General features: G+C 39.5%; 1 long non-coding RNA gene across 1 annotated transcript in view; it reads right to left on the reverse strand.

The window, feature by feature from the left end:
- LOC113164483 overlaps nucleotides 1–21,257 on the reverse strand; it is a 70,283-nt gene that overhangs the window by 5,716 nt on the left and 43,310 nt on the right. Inside the window, exon 3 of the long non-coding RNA XR_003299001.1 lies at nucleotides 11,875–11,969. This is a non-coding gene — a long non-coding RNA (uncharacterized LOC113164483). The remainder of the gene's footprint in view (nucleotides 1–11,874; nucleotides 11,970–21,257) is intronic.

Genomic DNA, 21,257 nt, shown 5'->3' on the forward strand with positions numbered 1-21,257 from the left:
CCACAGGAACTTGTACTTTTTGTCTATTTCAAACCCACCAACACACTTAAGCAGAGACTTGTCCACCCCAAAGAATGGACTCCGAAACACAAGATGAGCAATATAGTGTATAGTGCATTTGCAAACCAACACCCCCTCACTCAGCAGAGCTTATACACAACCTGTCTTCTATTTATCATGCTGTCATTTCATCCATCCCTAGAAACATCAGGCCCAGTTCACACCTGCACCAGGTTGGACACACCTAACGACCCATTTTAGTGTAAGAAGTCGGTGTGACATTACTGCTTCAAACTCCTCTCCTCCTTGTTCACCTAACAGCCTATTCAGGCCGTGAGTTGGAGCACAATTTGGTCACACTTCTTCAGATGAAGAAGCTACTTGATGAGTAGAAACTCATCTAACAGAAGGAGCAGCACTCATTGACCTTTTACTAATGGATCCTGTTTAGAGCAGAAGTCAATCATTTCCAGTTTTGACCTGTCTCTCCTGTTGACTCATTGACTGTTCCCAATACTGTGTAAAAGACAATAACTAGTTTACTCTACTCTCAAACTACACTGAGCTTCCAAAAATTACTGTTCACAAAAATGTAGTGGAGGATGGCTACATGAAGAGAGGAAAGGAAAACAATAGGTACATGAGGATACAGCAGGAGGAGAGGCCCACTAATCTCATTATTAGTTTGATTTTCAAATAGCCCAGAAGTAAACATGAAAGCTCTGTGTAATAAGATTAACATTATTAAAGAGAAGAACAGATAGATGGAGGGGAAATGGTGAGAAGGAGGAAGGAAAGGATGAAAAGTGACCTTTGTAAGAATGAAGTGAGGATAGAGAAACCCTGCTGAGGAGCAGTGAAAGGAAAAAAGAAAGGAAGGATGCAGGAGGGAAAGAAGGAGAGAGGGAGTGGGAAAGGAGGAGAGGGGGGCTGAGGTGGAGTGACCACAGCAAAAACAGATTAGTCGACCATGAAGGGGATTACCAGCAATGATAGTCCCTCTGAGGGGACAGAGTCAGTCCCAGCCAATGCAAACACACACACACACACACTCACACACACACACACACACACACACACACACACACACACACACACACACACACTCACACACACACATAATGAACACATCAGTCCAACCTGTCTGACTAATACAAACACACACATAACTGTCAGAGTACATACACTAAATTTACTCCAGCACAGCACATATTTAAGATACCCAGAGTTGATATTGGCACTTTGACCACTGATCATGTTGTTCTCTCTACTTTCTCTTAGGGGGTCTTTAATAATAATAATAATAATAATAATAATAATAATAATTGGAGGTTATATTTCATAAAAAATAAAAGCCTTCTTCCTACAGATGATACAGGACAAAGTGACATTAAAAATCAGAATAAACAGTCCATTTCTCTTGAAACAGTACTTTTCAAAACCCAAGTTTAAGGCAACAAACAACTTAACTGTCAGGAGGAAATAGAAAACAAGTGCACGAACCAGCCGACACTGTTGGGCCATCCGCATACCTCGACTTCTGCAGTACTAGCCACCATTTCCTCAGTTGTTTCAACAGTCAACAACATAACTAATTAATTAATATAAGATTTGGAGAGATCCTATGTTAGCTTTCATGTTGTTGAACTGACAGTTTGTGACCCCTACAGGCTATCTCAAGTGCCATCTGAATCAGAAACCAATAAGAAGCTATTCAAATTGAAAAAATATTTAAACATCTGTACATTTTGGAAGGAGCAGCTCTTTGTGACGAGCTGTTGTATTTTTGCTTTCTTCCCTGTAATACTTGTTTTTAAGTAGATCTTTGAATGGGAGACCAACTTGCTGTGGGTTATTGTTCTATTGAGGTATTATTACTTTCTATTGAAAGACACAGTGAGAGATCCAAATGTCCACGAAATTCAAAACATATGATTTGGTGGTGCTGTGACGCCCAATCTGATTGTCTTTTCATACATAATTAGTACACAAATACTCTTTCAAATGCTTTTCTGGTGCTGGCAAAGGTTTTGTGTAAACAAAGCTCAGCCAAACCCATGTTAAGATGCAAGGTTCAATTTGTCACCAAACTGCTGGGAAGGACAAAGAACGGGAAGGTTTTGAATTAACTCTCCTCAGTTCACTTCCAATTTACACCAAATCAAAAGCACAAATCCACAGAAAACAAGCAACAGCAACAAACTGAGTCAGACTCAGGAGGTGAACGAAACAGACTTGCTTAGCTCTAATTCCTCTCAGTCCACTTTGACATAATGTGAACTCACTGAACCTACAAAAATTAACATGAAGTATTTAAAGTAATGAGTCAATAAAATCCCTTTGTGAGAAGTTTAGCACAGAAAACTGCTCTGCAAGAAAAAATACTTATTGCTTGATGTCATGTTCAACCTTGCATTAAGGTTATTGCAACATCTAGCTTTAGTAAAACCTGAAGCAGTTTTCTTAGCAACAGAGGTACAAAAATGGACCTATTGTCAGAGGAGGGAAACACTAAAACTCATTGTTTTAAACAAACAGAATCAAATGGAACTTTATTCCAAGCTTCATTTTGCATATAAAATGACTGTATCACTACTTTTAATACTGCTATTTTTGTTGATACACACTCGCACACATTTTAAAGTACAAGTCTGTCTTTTTGCAAACAGCTGACACCTCAACCATCACTATCATGTCTGACTGTATTGACACAGTGACTAATCTTGTGCAATACTATGCTTATAATGAACGTATAAAGACATTAAATCTGCAGCCTTACTCGACGTTTTCATGTGTTCAGCATACTGCCGAACCCGGAGGAAGTAAAATATATGTTCACAACAGCATTAAGTAGTGTTGACTGGGTAAGAACTGAACTTCAGTGTGGCAGTAAAGAAGAAGTGATGCACATAGACCATCTGGAAAGAATGCAAAGTGAAGCATATTGGAAAACAGAGTTAATAACAAAGAAGAAACAAGCTGTAGAGTCCGACTGGTGTGATTTAACTTTCCAATTAATGGAGGTCCCCCCTTGTCTACTACATCCAGCACCACAGCTAGCTAGAATCTCATTCTGTGGGAAACACTGTGATACTCTGTCAGATTGGTTAACTCTTTCTAAAGCTTTGTTCAGTGTTGTATCTCTACAATGAATTTGTTAAATGTTATCAATAGGAATGATGGGAAAACTCTGATAACACAAAGCTTTTTCAATATAAGACACATACTGAACAAGCACACAGGCAGTAAGTGTGAAGACAATTTCTATAGAGATATAAGTATTTACCACAGCTGCCTCAACAGGTACAATATACTGTCTTGATGTAGTGTAGTTGGTCAACAGTTTCTTAAATACATACAGTAAAAATGACAATATTTTCTTAAGATGTTGAGTATAAATATAGCGTACATTAGTAACTGTACAGTAAGAAACTAAAACTCACTTGTGCTAAAACAAGATATGATATGAATTTGTGGAATAGAAATAGAGAGCCTGTTTTTTTTTCCCTGTCCGACAGCTAAAAGCACATTAACCCCCCATTTGTTGATTAAAAACAAAGTCAGCTCCCTACTCTTTTCCTGAGAGGGGAATGGAGGAGCACACAGTGGACGGACATGCAGGACATTTACTGTAAAAATCCTGCATGATATTTGAGTACTCACATTAGTGTTACTGGTGCATCTCCAGTAATATTTCTAATATTTTTAGTCTAATCAGCATCAGTCTTTGGCATAGATCATCTTCAGTGACAAGAGGCTGCACAATTTTGAATTAAATGTTACAAAAACCAGTAAAGGTCAAACGAGTTGATTACAAGGTTTGCCCACACAAATCAATATCGAAATGAAATGGTAAAAGATTCTAAACCTTTCCTTGTTGCTGACATTTCTCTCTGTCCTGCTGAGGGAAAGTTTTGATATCAGGACCCCCCTCAGAGGAGGATGGGTCTTCTCCCTCTCTCCTCCACTCATCCTAAATGAGGGCTTTTTCCTTCTGTTTCGCTGCTGTTGGTGGGGGGTGTCGGCTCTAGCAAGAATGAGGACTTCCTGTGGAGGGCCTTTAAGTGGAGGGCTGAGGAGTCTCTCCTCCTCTCTCTCTTTCCTCACAGTTTCTCTCTAGGACTCTCACTCACCCTAACTGGGGTCAAGCTCCTAAACAGGAACCGCTGCTTTCAAAGACCCTAAAGAGCAGCTCTCCTCCACCTGCCCTTTTCTCCCCTACCAGCACAACCTTTTCTTCTTGCCTTTTCATTTATGTCCCTCACTTCAGTGTCTTCTGTTGCTTCAATTTACCGGTTTCTTCCTCTATCTGGCTCCCATTTCTTACTGATGCACTGCCCTCTTACAGAACTGTGTCCATCTATCTTCATCTAACATTTGTCTTTCTCTGCTTCACACTAAACCAAGGGTGTACTTTAAAAACTTAGTCCTGACAATATCAAATCACTTGTGAAACAGCACTTAGAGAATCACGGATCATTTAAACTAGAATAAAAACACCTAGTGTGTCCTCATGTGAATCTACCCATATAGTTTCCTAAAGATGTAAAAAAAAAAAAAAAAAAAGTCCCACCAGTGTTTTTCCAATACCTGACCCAGCTAATGTTTCAAAAGAACACCGTCAGCCATAGCTATGTGTGCTTTCTATGTAGTTGAAGTCACTCTTTTGTTCAACACATAACATCAAAACATAAGTCATCAACTTTTTGCGAAGCACATTCAGTGCAAACTAAATGCAAACTGCAAAAACAGAGAGACCAAAAAACAAAAACAAACCACATTTTCTATAAATGCAACTGATCATTCGCCAGTGAACCTTAACCACCTGTCTGACACCCACAGTCACACCTTCATGCCTCAGAGGGCCCTCCCTCTTTCAGAAGTAGCAACATACCTTCCCTCCTTTTCCGAGGCATCCACCTGTCCTTGTAAGAAAACCACAGATAGGCAGGTGTAGGAGTTTTTCCCCCATCCACGCATCAATCTCTCCATCCAGGTCGAGGCACTGTCCTCTGTCCTACGCCTTTTTAAAGTCTGTTTCTTCTTGAAGGTGTAATCTCCAAGTCATGTGCCCTTTGTTCATAAATGTAGATTTGTTTTCCACTTCCACCAGAATGTAATCTTTAGTTTAAACTGCTGCGGAGTCCAGTGTCTATAAAAAGCAGAAACTGAAGGCTGGTGACTGCTGAGTGGCTGAGCTCTTTCCCTTCCTTCTGCATCCATGTCTTCTCCTGATTCTCTCCTTTTCCACTTCCTTCCACCTAGAACTGCCTGAACTCTTCCTGCCTTCCCCAAACCTCCTCTGGCTCCCTTGTATCCATTCCTCAAGCTTTGCCGTCTCTTCCCTTTCTCCACGCCGTCCGTTCCTCTCATCCCTAACTCTTTCCAACACCACCGCCGATGGCCAGCGTGGCTCTCTGCTCCCCTCCAACCCATACTGGGTTTTATTTAATTTGTCCATATAATAGACGTGAATGAACCCCGGGGTTTATGGCTACACAGGCAGAGAAAGCGACAGGAGGGAGGGGCAGGCCTCTCAGTAATGTGTGGCAAAAGAGAAACAATAAGTACCATTATTTTTGATTGGCTTCCCCTTTTTGAAAATTACTTCCAAAGTGTGATGTCCCATTGTGGGAGCAGAATAATGCTGAACAATGCAACAGGGGGTGGAGGGGGTAGTCTTATATATCCAGGCTAATATTCAAGGGAGCTTTGGCCAATGCTGGCTGGCCTGCACTGGATAACCCTGCAGCGCTGCGACTGGGCCTGGGGTTAGGCTCATAATGGAAGGCATTGGGAGGCCTTTAGTTCCCTTTGTGGCAGCTATGTCAACAGAGAGGCCGCTGGGAGTTGCCTGGCATGTGGAGCGGAGAAAAGGCCCTTTATCCCCTTCTTTTTAGAGAGAGACGTTATCACAGCAGCTCTCTCTTTCGGCTTCTATTTACCATGTTAGTTTTTGGTAGATTGTCTAAAGGGAACAAAATGTGCCCCCAGTGCATCAGTAGTTACTGTGCTAACACTTTAGCATACCTGGTAATGAGGAACACCATATCTCTGGATACAAACTAAGAGAGTATACTATACACAGAATGTTGTCATTGATGTACCAGTAACTGTTTTCATTGCCAGTCACTTAGAAGACATCAGCAAAACAAGTCACAAGAGCAGGAGCCATGATCAGAAAGGTTGTCAACAAACCCCACGTTAGTCAGAATTACCTGTTTCTAGTGGCTGACTGTCTCTGCCTCTACTGAAGGTGTTTGTGAAGTGGTACGACCACTGGCCGGTGACAAACTTTGGCTCAGAGACTGTAAAACATCAACCACTATATAGTCCTTCACATCAATTTCATGCTGCCAGACTTGCAGCTAATTAACTTGTCATTCTTTTCTTTTCTAAAGTATAGCCACACTGACTTACACTGTTTACAGCACTCCATCTTTTACACACTGTTGTAGCTGGTAACGTTAACCTTTCATGCTAACTCGTATCTAAACAAATGACGTGCAGCATTGGAACCAATAAGCAGAAGTAAAATTAGGGATTTTGTTATAGGTATAAGGTACTGTACTGTCTGGGCAGGGTTATTTATACTGCCACAGGTCCCAAGTGTGTGCATCAACATGTCCAAAACCTCAGTGGATCTGACTGGACCTGAGGTGTATTTTAGTCAACAGAGAGAATTTAAACTTGTGTTTGTGATAAAGGAAATTAATTTGATTCACAGATATTAAACAACCTAGAACATTGTGTTGTTTATTATTTAATAGTTAAGTCTTTAGTAGTACATTGCTATGTTGCAACAGTACAGATAAACATATGGTCACAGAAGAAGTCAATATTCAGTTAACTACAAAACTTCCTCTAGTCAACCGATTCTGGATGGCGCTGATAATTTAAAAAAAAACAATGGCCAAATATACTTGGGTGACCCGCTTATAGTCTATGTGTGGTAAACGCATACAAACACACGTTGTTTGTTAATCAATCTGATTAGTTCATAGATTTTTTTTTAGGATAAACATGACCTGGATGACTGAGAGTCTTCAGAAATAATTGGCAGGTTAAAAATAACTTTAAAATAATTTATTTTTACTGACTGTTGCTAGTTAAATAAAAGAACTGTGCACAAACTAAACCACCAGTCCAGTCAAACCGTTCTTAACATGTTTTAGAGCAACACACGCACACACACACACACACACACACACACACACAAGCAGTGGACGGCTTGCCAATATCACCGTCGGCCCATTCATTCATTCTCTCCACCTGGGAGGGAGACGGACACGTGTGTTTACTCTAGATTCTATTCCCTCAGGCGCACACACAGCAGTATTATACTTGTCTCTTGGCTTTGATGAGCCAACCTTGAAAAAGCAGGTGAGGCTGAATAAATAGTGGCATCCAAACATACACAGCTGTACACATGTATAGAAACACACACACACAGAAAACAAACACTTAACAAACAAGGACAGCGATGGTAGCAGCACACGCCAAACGGCTCTCATAACCAACCAGCACAATGAGCTGATGTCCAGACACGCACAGAGGAGGCTCAGTACCCACTGACAGTTTCATTTAGCACACACACCAACACACACATGTGCAGGGACTCCAACGTCCATGTACTTTAACAATAACTGAATTTCAATACAACTTTTTTGGGTTTTCTGAGAAAAGGTAAAATGTTTATGTGTAAGCAGATTATTTTATGTCATGCAAGCTCGGTGAAGAGATAAGTGCCCAAATAATCGAGAGCAGAGCAGAGGAGAGCAGCAGAAAATAAAATGGGAGGTTGGTGGACAGCTCTGGATGCTGTTTGTTTACTACAACCAGAGCAGCATCAGCAGTTTCCTATTGGTGCCTATTGTTGGAGTCACACAGATAAAGCACGAGAGTGGAAACAAGTGGTCAGCATAGAAGGCAACAGAAAGAAGGAACAGCCTGGCAGAGGAACTTCATCTGTCAGGAAAAAATTATACTAAACATTTCCATCTATAAGACTCTTTAAATCTATGCAGTGTCATTTTCTTTCCAGTTTTAGTGCCCAGTGTCTGTTGCTGTGATATTTTTTTCTTTTGTTTTGTCACTGGAATTAACCTTAACCAAGTAATTTAGCAGCATAGGTACAAGTATATGTTGTCAGATCTGTTTTGTTCAGTGTTATGTGTCATGTACGCCATGATTTATTCAATAAGTCAGTTTCCATTGCACTTTACGGATACATCAAGGTTTCACCTCAGCCAATACTGGAAACTTTAGTGCAGGATTTCAATTTCTGGTGCTTCCACAATTTTTTAACTGTATGAACTAAAATCTATAGAATGGTCAAACTGTATATTTCATTTGTGTTCTGAATAACAACTTCTTACTACAATTATTACAAAATGTTTGTGCTCCCCCTTTCCCTCTGTACTACAAGGGGTTTAATTCCTGTGTAGACATGTCCACACTTCACATGTACGTGCACTCTCCTAGCTAATGACGAGCTCTCCAGCTGCCCTGCTGACCCTCATCAGAGCAACAAAGCAGCAGGACAATAGGAGGGAGGTTGCTTAGGGCTACGAGATAACGGCCTGCGACACAACAGTGATGGAGGGTTCAAGAGCATGACAGGAGAACAAGGTGAGGAGTAAGTGAGTGGGAGGAGGGAGTGATGGCAGTAATCTCAGTGTGGTTTGAGAGTGAAACATTAAGGATCATTGGATATTAAAAAGATACTGACTTAAAAGCTGGATCTTTCACTGAAAGCCCATTTCACACAGACTCTCCTGATGGCATTTGAATGTATCAGCTTCATGTCTGAACGTCCAACACCAATCTAACTTGGTCAGACCTAGTATGGCACGAGTCTGAACAGCCTGTTGTCACATTAAGACAACAGGGTTTCTATCAAAGAGGGAAAACTAACTTGGACCATGTCTAGTGAGGTCAGGATGTCAAGAAGAAAACATAGGAGCTGTGGGACTATTTCAAATTAAGGCTGAAACACAAGAAATGCACAGTCTGGCCGCCTAGTCCGTCTGATGTGACACCATGTTTTGTTTTTTTATTTCTGAACTCAAACCTTTTCTACGTCACCCACACAGTCAACAGGAAAACATGCATTTTAGGTCATCTGGGTGGAAACAGGGTGAAGACTGCAGAGCATCACTGCTCAGTCAGTCGAACTGGACAGATTCAGGATAAGAGTAAGAAACAGCCACGTCCATCATTCTGTCTCTGTCTAGATCGAAGAACATACATTATCATCTCATCACGGTGCTGTCAGCAGTCTGTTCCTTCTGCCTACACACACACACACACACACACACCACTGCACTAGCAAATACTGTCACTCTGCGCTGATAAGATGTCCATTATGCTTCTTATAGTCTGACAGACAACATATAATACACATTTATATAAATTCACACACAGTCCTGTCACTTCTGCAGTGCCTATGTTTACTGACTTCCTGTTGATTACATATGTAACCTGGACCTAAAGAGAACTTGTGTGGTCCTTTCTTATAAACAAACATTTGTCTTGCTTCCATATGTCTACAAGCCAATTTTGCCTCCACCCTCCTCTTCTCTCTCTCCTCTATCTTCTCTCATAGGGCTCCCTGGGGGTTTACTGAGCTTGGATGTTGTAAAGCCATCCTGCTCTGCCATGTCCATCCACACGTCTCTGGTAAAACTTTTCACTTATATTTGTTTCCTATTAAATTATACCTAGTATCTGGTATTTTTATATAGCAGTGACACCAAAGCTAAATCTTACTTTATAGTATCAAAATAACTACACATCCATGAAAGTCAGTGTTTGTCCATAATCACGCACAAAGCTCAGCTCTCAACTCATAAGTCATTATTAATGTGGGATACACCTAACAATTATTTTCATGGTCAATAATTTTCTTGATTAATTCACAACAATGTAATTAATAAAATGTCAGAAAAACTTGAAAAGGTATAATTTCTCATTCAGCTGTGACATCTTAAAATCTAAACATATTCAATAGAACAATGGGAAATGTGAAAATGTTCAAATCAAGGGATGGATCAGTATTGAGAAGCTGACACCAGGGGATATTTGGCAAACGCCACAAATGTTTTCTGGCTCCAGCTTCTCAACATGAAGATTTGATACTTTTCTTTGTCTTGATGGTAAATTCAGCATCAAAATATTTTTCTCATTACACTACTGACTGTGAAAACACCACCTGGGCCCTTGTGGAATTACTTTTTGGCATCTTACAGACCACATCATTAATCAATCAATGAGGAATATAATCAGCAGATTACGAAATAATGAAAATAATGTTTAGCTTTGGATATTTTCCACTCCAAATCATTAAATAAACATGAGATGTTTAGTTTTTTTACTATATGCCTTTATGACTACTCATTACCAAAATCTGCACATCAATCTGCAATAGTCAAACCCTCCTAATGGGTGGTTTTCACCTGTAGATCAATGCACATGGTGCTGGCTATTTAATGGAGCAGGAATCTGTATACTAATATGTATATGGGATTTATAATGAGAGAATATATCAGACAGTGCAGCAGAGAGGCTCATGTTTTTTGAAGCATTATGGAACAGAGGAGTAAGATTTCAGACTTTACTTGTAAGTAGGTTAAATTCATTGTTGTGGTTTTTTGATGAGATTTCTTTGACAATAAGAAAAATAAAATACCACCAGCCTCCTCTTTCACTAACTTATGTGTGAATGTGATGCTAAAGGACATAGGCTAAACTCACTTTAGTAGAAGTTCTGTCTTGTTAATCAAACACAACATCAAGAAAGTTCGGTCTCATTCAAATCCTACGAGATGTCCTTATTCAAAGGCCCTCTAGTTATTAGCTGCTGATATAAGGTGCAGATGGAAGTGCTGACACTTCACCTCATCCATGCTGCATGCACTCATTCAGCTGAAGGATTTGATTGGGACCTTTTCTTCACTGAGGAGAAAAAATATTGTGGCAGAATGTGTAGGCACAGAGAGTACAATAACTCTGACCTTGGTCTTAAACATTATAGATTTCCTTCTGTATATCTGTAGCTCAAGTGTTTATCTCATTGAGGGCACACACACACTGAGGACCAGCCTTGGAAAGGTTGAAAGAGATGAAAGGAGAAAAAAATAAATCGTTAAAAGGAAGATCCAAGCAGTAAACGTCCATAGATAAATATGTCGGCTTTTATATGTATAAGTTTGTCTGCATCTTAAAATGAAATAATGATTTATAGTCAAAATAAAGTTACCACTAAAATTAGTACATTTTTAGTTAATCTGAAGAAACAATTTCAAAGCTGAACGCCCACCTAATGAAAACATGTATCACTAAAGTTAAGTGTTACGCAGTGCTAACTGCTGCTAACACTACAGTGGCCGATTGTAGGAAGGAATTATTTACATCGCTCACGCCAACTTACAGCAGAGTGCTAGTGGAAATTTGAATTGGGGCCTGTGTGTGCATTAACAACCATTTCATTTCTTGTGCATTTGTAAGTGGCTGAAGGTTGAGTGGCCAAACTAGTTGCTCTTTAATAATGGCATATACAAACCATAATGCTTGTTTTTACGCTATATTAATATACATATAACATATCATGGTCTTGAGCCTGCTACGCATCAAAGAGACCATGATCTGGAAACTGATGCTGAGACAGAGCGAGTCCCTTTTGTGAAGTTATTTGATGCATTGTTTTTGAATTTCTACCCTTATGTGTTGTAAAACAATCAGTGACGCACCAAATACAGCAGGAAGGAACAATCAATATTGATCCAAACAAGTACAGCAACTGTTTTTCAAAGACAGGTTTTGAGAAATTCTGCAAGAGTTTAAGAGTTTGCATCAACAGCAGTCTTTTCTTACCTTTGGGGAGGATGTGCTTCGGGAACAGGTCGTCTATGCAAAGGTACTTCCTGTTTGTTGATAGCTTTGGTCTTGACCACCATGTGATGTTTGTTCTGGAAAACAGCAAAAGTTTAATTACAGAGAGAAAAACTGCAGGTTACTGTAGCTTAATATAAACACACGAATTGTCTGGGCTTTAAAGCATAACTTCAGTTTTCTATAGCGTCATTATTTTCAAGACATACCCTGCAGAGACTAAAACCAATAACAACTTGTGTTTACTCACTAATGTTTGTAAATGGACTGTGTATATGACATACACATACACACAAGGAAATAATGGCATTCAGCAGCGCTGTGCCAGTGCACTTTGAATCGGCACACATGGTAGCGCATCAAGCACCATTCAACACCAAGTGACATTTACAATGGTGTTTATGAAGTATTTCTCACAGAAATTACACTTATAATAAATGCAGAAAGTCAGGTCACAGAATCAAACTGCCGGCCTTTGTACACAAGCCTACTTCTCCAACCCTCAATCCTTTTTAAGAACTTCTGAGGTTCACAACAAAAGAAAGGTGTATTTGTCACAGCGGGTTTGTGAGTTAAACTAGTCAAATGGATCAATAGTGAACTGAACAGCATGCAGTGTTGACAACCTGGAAAACTAATGGAGATCATTTACAACTGAATCCTGAGCCCTGGTTTCTTTGCATTTTTGCTGGGAGAACTAATCTCTGATCCTTAGGAACCAGACATTGTCTCTCTGCCTCAGTTTTCCTCTCATGTAAGCACCTCTCCTCTTGTACCTCAAATGTTTGCTACATTCACACGGACACACTCCCACAAAGGCTTCATTCATAACCTATCTACTTCTTCTCCATCTCTGCTGCTGCCATGCTCCACTGTGTCTACCTCCATCCTCTCTTCTCACCCAAGGTCTCAGAGAATAATAGCAAATAGCAGATTAGCATTTGTCTTCTTGTGATGATGGGATGCACAGAAATATGCAGGCTGCCGCAAGGCCACTCGCATAGACCTCACAGAGTTAATTAAGGTGAAGCAATTATTGCTATGTGGCTGTCAAACACAAGCTGTGTAACCACATGAAGCTGGCAACACGTATACACCATTTTCAGCATTAACTGATGATCAGTAAATGATGATCAGTGTGTTGCATTTGGTATCACTGCAGCAGCTGGTTACATATAAAACAGTACAAAATCTAATATTAATTACCGTGCACCTAATTTACTAAAGGTTCCCATCCACACTAAATCATATGCAACTGTCACAAACTCTTAAAAATCAGGTGAAATCTTCTTGTGCACGGATGGCTGGTGTTATTTGAAGAAGTAGGATGCAAAGGAGAGATGGAAGAATGCATCCAAATGCGTGTTTACCACTCATGTTAATATATTTGGATACAAAAAATTCATTCAGTCATTGTATGTCTAATGTTTCAACTCTGAATCAAACTTCTTTTTTCTTCTTTCTCTTTCAAGGTGAATGTTTGGCAATTTAATGAACTACTAGAACACCCTGCACTCAGTGGCCATTTTTTGTGACCTGTACTGATCTGTACAGTGTCAGAAGCTTTTTCACCTTGACCTGAATTATTTTTAGACACTTTCTGCAGTTTCAACACTTGTGTATCCTCTTCTCTAAACTCAATTTTATTCCTTTATAATATCACAGATCACTTTTTAAAGATAAAAGATAGAATGCCAATACTTGTCTGACAAGCCTGTTGAGGTGTGTGCACTGGACAACAGAAAGAAGTAACAGTATTAGCCAGCCAACAACCCTTTCTCTCCGTCTCTGACAGTGTCTCCTCATTCTCACACAAACACACTCATGAAATCTCATGGACTGCTTTGGAGCGACAAAGGAGCCTGGAAAAGGTGATGGTTATCAACTGCTGTAGGAAATTAAAGGGATGGTCCAGTGCTAATATGCAGATCGGCGATACAGGGCCTCTCAGTCTGTCTGTCAAACATGTAGCCACACATATACATGTTTGTATTTCTGTCTTTGTGAGGACAATCCCCTACCCCTAACCCTAACCTTAACCCTAACCCCCAACCCTATTCTAAACCTAGCCTGTGACCTTAACCGTAAAACTAAAGTCTTAAATGGCCCAAATGTCATCTCTTCCACATCTGAAACTCAAGCTGAAGTGTCAACACATGCACACACATACCTAGAGCCAAGTAGTATAAGTGACTGTAGTGCGTGTAACAGAAAGAGGGACGAGTAGGCTGATGAATCTGTGACATGAATCACATCAGAAGCTAAAGACTGTGTCTGTGTGTCTGGAGGTAAATGTAGACAGTGATGACACAGGCTATGATCATGATGGTGGTAGTCAGTGTGTGTGTTTGTATGAATGCGAGAAGAATGCATTGCATTTTTGTGAAAAAAAAAGTGAAAATTGCCGAACTAGTTGCAAATAGGTGTGAAGAACAAAATCCTTTCCAGACAACACAGTCAGACTCCACTATTAGCGAAAAAGAGCACTGACTCCTTAAAAATGAAATGATATACAGTAAATGTTTAAGCTTCAAGATACAACAGGTTACCTTTACTGTACGTGTTAATATAGCATGAGACAATATTGCTAAGGAAATGTAGAGCAACTCTAACTAAATAACTACTTATTTGGTTAGTGAGATAAATCAACAGAAAGTCTCCAAACTAAGAAACTTTGAAACATTGATCATCAGGTCCCAAAACATTCTGGTGATTGTCATTTCTGTGTGTGTAGCCCAAAACAAACTGAAAATACCACATAGTCCTTCATGTGCACCACTTTTTCTAGCTAAGCCTCACATTAGACACACACTGTGTGCAGCCTGAAAACACACATCAGGCCACAGATGCTGAGAAAAAAGTGAAGGAATCTCTGCTGTGAGGTTTGTTGACGTAGACAGTTAATAATGTAGGGTTATTACCTTCATTTTCCTCACAACTGTTTCCACGATAGAAAAACATTGCAAACAAAATACTTTTTGAAATTGTTTACAATTTCCATAGTGCTCCCCAACTTCTGAATCACAGCACTTTGTTGTTGCTGTATTTTCCACAAGTACGAGAACTCGACAGCCGGGAGCATAAAAATGACGTGTTCCACACTATCCATGGCGTTTCAAACCTCAGATATGAGGTTAGAACAGCAAACACTCACACACAGAAAAACATGAAACGCCTTTTGTCACAGCTTACATTTACCATGTAAGTCTTCATATGTTTCTTAAAACTAACTCCAGAAGCACAGAGCGCATGACACATGCAAAAAAAGAGAGACAAAGAGAGTGAGGGAATGAGAGTGAAAGCGAGTCAGATGAGGGATGATAAGGAGAGTTGAAAAGAAAGCGAGTCCAGGCCGTGATGTTGTTATTACAGATTGATATACTCTTCACGTCCCTTTTATTCAAACAGCTCACCTCTAAAATCAGATGCTCTGAGCTCTTTTGATGACTACTTTGAGCTGAATCCATGTTATTACAGGTATTACATGAAATTGCCCGTGTTGAGGTGAGGGGGATTATGGTGCTTTTGGGTCAATACTTCCTCTGAGCTGTTTGGCTGCTGGAGCTGAGGAGCGATTAGGCCTTTGTCTGTCAATCCGACTTCACAGAAGCAGTTATCACTCACACACACACACACACACACACACACACACACACACACACACACACACACACACACACACACACACACACAGCACCTACTGTCACACACACACTCGTGCAGAAACTGCAGTGATTATGGCCTTAGGTATAATCGGGCCCATTCAGGATGTTGAAAGGTGTCAGATCACACACACATGCACACGTGCGCGCATACACACATATATGCTGGATGTAAGAATGTCAGTTTGTTGGCTGGAGTTAGGGTGACAGGTGAAGGATGGAAAACACAGAGCAGAGCTGAAATGATGACTGAATAAGCCAAGGCATGAAAAAAAGGTATTCATCCGATTTACTACAGTACGTTCTGAGGGTTTGGGTTGGGAACATGTCTTACAGTACGTGTTCAATCATAATCACTGTGATCACTATTCTGAGTACACACATTGCCTATATACACATACCTATTTTTGTTGCAACTTTTATTAATACAGAAATGTTAAGAAATAGAACACAGAAGCACAGTTTTAATAACACTTCAATGAACTTCAATCAGTTGACAGAGGAATCGCCTAGTAGAGCCAAACACTGTAGGAGCACACACATTTTAATAAACAATTCCTTTTCAATAAGATAAACCAAATAAATCATAATCACACACCTTCGCTCGTGTGCATGGAGCATTATATTGTCTACATTCTATGGTAAAAGCAAACTTCTCGTCTTGTTCATGTGGAGGCCTCTTGCTGGTGCAAATGTTCAGCCAAGCGAACCAGCTTAAAACTAAATAGCATTTTATTACACAGATCTGCAGATGCGTGATTTTGTGTGTTCTACTAGTAAAAATAACGAAATAATAAGGATTTAATGATCATTTAATTCCCCTTCATCTTTCTTTATAGTTTAGTCTTTAATCTAAGGCCCAGTTCTGAAGAGGGGAAGTAGACACATGCTGTCGATCTCTGGGATTAGGGTCTTAATTTTTCTCTGGCACTGCTGCAGACAATGACAGTTTCTCCTCCTGTGAGTGTGATTAGGGGGCACAGCACTTCTACTACCTCCTGTGCCAGGTTCCACTGGTCTGCTGTCAGGTCCAGGGTGCACTCTCCTTTCTTTTGGATGCAGGGATCTGACAAAACAGCTTTCACATCACTGCTAATCTTGCTAGCTAGTATTGGCTCGTTTTTTTTTTTGACATCATGAAATAGTAGTCTACTTTCATCATTGCTAGTTGTGTCACTGTGGTAGGCCCGCTTTAAATGCCATATCTGTCACTTAGCTTCTGTCCTCTGGTCATTCAGTTAAAAGTGTTCCCGCATAGCTGAAGTCGCCTTTTGGCTTCTATTAATACTCAAGGGAAACTAGAGGTGTGATGTTCATTGTGGTGATTGAGAGGGATGTCAGGCGCCCAAGCTGAGATACAGCCTATGTAGTCTATATTTCCACATTTTAATAGAGCAATAAAATAAAATAATTTTTGATATCTTATATATAAAGCAAATGTCTAAATATCAAAATTAAACAAACGAATACCTGAATGAATAAATATGTAAATATATGGGTCCAACCATAGTTGCCATATGTAAATAAATTACCAGAAAATTTAAGAAATGTAAAAAGCACAGAACGCTCATAAGTTCTGTTAAATTAAAGGTGTAGTTTTAGGATTTGTCAGTTTAATGAGCATACAAGCTCTTCATTTTTTTGTCCCTCTCACTTAACCAGTTTGTAACAACATTTAACATGTTAAGCTAACACCTCCTTAATACTGAGACACTAGCAGGATAATTGTAACATAACCAAATCAGTGTTGAGATGACTGCATTTTAGTATTGCATTTAAGCATTCATGTTTTGTATCTTTGGGTTTGAATTGGTTGTACTCATATTCTTATAATGTGCACCTGCTTTTAATCTGAAAGGGCCCTATTATAAAACAATCTGTACTTTCCTTGTGGTGGGAAACTTAAGACACATGTTACAGTCTGGTGAGAAACAGACCAGGTCACTGTTATAAGTCAAACCAGCTGCCAGTTAAATGCTCTAATCTTCTTTACTCCACCAGACGTTTGTATTGCAAAGTTAAACACAGATTTAAAGTCTCAGATATGAGCAGACTAGACAATTCTTCTCCTGAACAACACGAAACATTAACTTTCAGGGCTGAGTAGTTCTCCAAAGTGATCTTAATGTGTAGAGTCACCCTCATCCACCTACCATTCAACTGCACCTTCCCCTGGGGACTAGTAAAGCACTCCATCTATAGAAACAACATCACTGAAATTACAGGACACCTATTACCCTAATCTACCATGGTCTCCTTGATCACAATAATTTTTCAAAGGTGTTAGCATTAATGTGATAATGACGTACTGCTGTTTTCATTTTGTTTGAATCTATTACTGTACTTTTTGCAGGTCTTTGCAAGTATTAACGCAGCACGGGCTAGAACACAGCAACGTTATTAGGGGGTCTAGTCAGGCTCACAGTAGGGGCTGAGCTGACTGGGTATGGTGATTTCCACTTTACTTTTGTGTGGGTTAATGAAAGAAAACCTGAAAAATCCTGAGCCTAATGGGATTTGGTGATAAGACATTACCAGCGCCGGGTCCTTCTCTTTTGTCTCTAGCTGGGAGTTCAATGGCTGAGCCAATAAGAGAGCTCAGGGCCTCGGTTACCGTAGAGACGGGAGAACACAGGCCATGGTGTCGCCATGGTAAACAGGGGAGCTGCTTGTCAAAGTTACACACACACACACACACACACACACACACACACACATGTACATGTCCAGTGCTCCTTTTTCCCCTCAACAATTACAATTCAAACTGAATAGTTTGATTCAGAGACTAATGAAAGTGGAGAGAGAGGGAAAAGCTGTTCAGCATGAAGGCAAGATGGAAATTCCTTACATCTCTCCAGGACAACAAAGAGGAAAATGGTATACCTGCCTATAAAAGTCTAGAATAATGAGAAGAAATGAAGGAATGAGCTTCTATATTAATTTACTTTATTTATCTAAATACATACTTATGTTTTCTTCTTTAGATGTTAACTGTATCACATTTACACACGATGATGTATCCATCAAACACTTTTAATTACATTACAAACAAAGTATAATACCAGAGTACACAAAATATTGAACATTGACAGTTTCAAGATTTGGAAAATGTTCGTTAAACACATGTACACTTGTTAGCCGAGGAATTTCCCCATAATGCCCCAGGGCATCAGAAGAAGAAGAAACAAGCTCTCACTAATCAAGTACAAAAATTTCAAGTACTTGCCTCTAAAACGATTCTGCAAGTACTACATCAAATTCTTTACCAAGTACATGTTCAAAAATATACAGAACAAAACAATTTATGTTCTGACAGCCAGTTAATCCATAATAATACATCGCCAAATATTATGTTTAATTATAGTGTGAATTCATCTGAATCTGCAAAGTTATTAGTAACTACAGCTGTTAAACCTGGTGAGTAAAAATACAGTGCTTGAGTATTTCAGTGTGGTACTTTTTAGAAAATGTCCACTCAGTTCAGGAAAATAATAATAAAGTTATTTTACTTCCACTTTTTTAACTAGGCTCTATAGTCAATGTCTATAGTCTATAGTGTGTCTTCATTTTTCCCCAGAACAAGCAGCTGTCCGGTTCCTATGTTTGTTTTAACACAAGAACACGAACAGCTTTTGGTCTTCTGTCAGAACTTCCAGCGATTAATGAGGAGTCGTCTGAAGAGTCCAGGATTTGTAGTGTTGGCTAACCTTTAAGTGTGTTCAGGCCTTTGCTAAATGATATGAACTGGTGCTGAATGTGTTCACTTTGCTCAGAGCTCATTTTAATGTGCATTTGTGTGCGTGTATGTAACGTTTATACGTTACACTCCCAACTGTCGGAGCATTGTGTTTTCACTTTTACAGTACATGTCACTGTTGTAAGACATTAGGCTCTGATTTCTGTGGTGGTTGCAGCCTGTGTTTTTCTTTTTAACTCAAAGGACACAGAGCTGAGCTGAGTAACACAATGACAACAATAGGAGAGAGCATACCCGGAGCACATGGGTGAGCAAGCAAAAGAAAGAGACCGAGGAAAAGTGAGAGAGCGAAGTGCTCCTTGGCTTGCCTGCTCCTGCAGTGCGTCAGCTCCATGGCGGAGCGGAAAACAAGCAAATTACAGAGCACAGTCACAAAGACAGTGGCCTTGTCATCTCAACCTGCCAGTAAGGACTTCCTAAATTACCAGCAGTGCACTGGGAGGGCTGCCCTATAGCTTATCTGCCACTCCAGCTGAGAGACAGACACAACGCTCTTTCCATGAAGGTTAGACCACAACAGGAGATGGAGCCAATATCAAGTTTTCTGTAAAAAGCAGCAACATCCAATCAGCACAACCCTCCTCTTGCCTTGTATCTTCTAAGTCTCTTTGGATAAAAGCATCTGACTAAATGTAACAGAATCAAATGCTACTTTATTTAAAATACAGTTTCCTGAGTGGAGTACTTATACTTATGTACTCCAAGTAAAATTCAGAGCATGTACTTTAGTACTTATACTTAAGTAGAAAAATTAAAGGGTACTTAAACCATTTGTGGCATTGAGTATTTTTCTGGGCAGGAACTTGCACTGTTACTTTAGTATTGAGTTTGTGTACTTGTACTTGTTTAATGGTGATTACTGGGAGAATTACTAGGAGATTACTGGGGAATGGAAGAAATTGAATATCAATATAATATCAAGGACTTAATATCTCTGATTAAACTTGTTATATCACAGTATTTGTTTTTATACTACAATCGCATCATTCACATATCAGTGAGGGACAATTTAAATATAAGGTTGAAACTGTGCAACTACTGTCAAATAAAACCTAATGAGAACAGTGCTTGGTAGGAGTCTTTTTTTCAAAGTTTTTATATTTGTGTTGCTAAGTTTTTAATCTCTACAGCTCCTTTACTCTGTTATCTAATAGAAACACATCAAAACACTGAGTGGTGCAGCTAATATGTTCGTAAAGATATATTAGTAGTTAAAACCTCTCTTATCTATGACTGTATAACTTAACAGTGTCCTCTGTACCGCTGCAGTATAAATATCAAAAGATGAAATGTAATTGAATGGAGTTGTCTATATTAAGCTCATTACATCACCGCTTATTACACAGCTCCATCTTTAAGACAGCGAGCATCCTGAAATATTTTTGTCACTTTTTTCTCCAACCATGCCACACAGCCCTGCCTGAGGTTTGACGATAGGAAATAAAATAGAAGTGTGAAAATATCTGCACAGTACTGCAGTGTTTTAAAAACGGTTTCAGATATGTTCCTACCATATTTAAACAAGTTTTAGCACGAAAACTGGCAGACTGAAATATGTTAGTGGAGGTTTAATCAGAACAAAAAAAAAAAAACAAAAAAACTTCAAACTCTTAAAAAAAATCACTCAATGAACATCCAACAAATTAGTTAATAATTCATGGATCATTATGATCTGTGGTCACAGTGGTCTGTTTACAGAGTAAACAACAGGAAATGGACAAAAGGCTGAATTTATGTCATTGAATATTGTTACTGTTGCAGCATCAGAGAAACTGAATGCTGGTAATTTCTCATTGTAGGAAGAAATGACGAGACGTGAATGGGCCTTGTAAATGTAATGATCTCTCTCACACACACACACACACACACACACACACACACACACACACACACACACTGTAATGACATTTAAATGGCTCATTTGAAGATAAAAGGCCTGCTGACAT

The sequence above is a fragment of the Anabas testudineus genome, chromosome 2 (assembly GCF_900324465.2).
Source record: "Anabas testudineus chromosome 2, fAnaTes1.2, whole genome shotgun sequence".
Taxonomy (NCBI): Eukaryota; Metazoa; Chordata; class Actinopteri; order Anabantiformes; family Anabantidae; genus Anabas; species Anabas testudineus.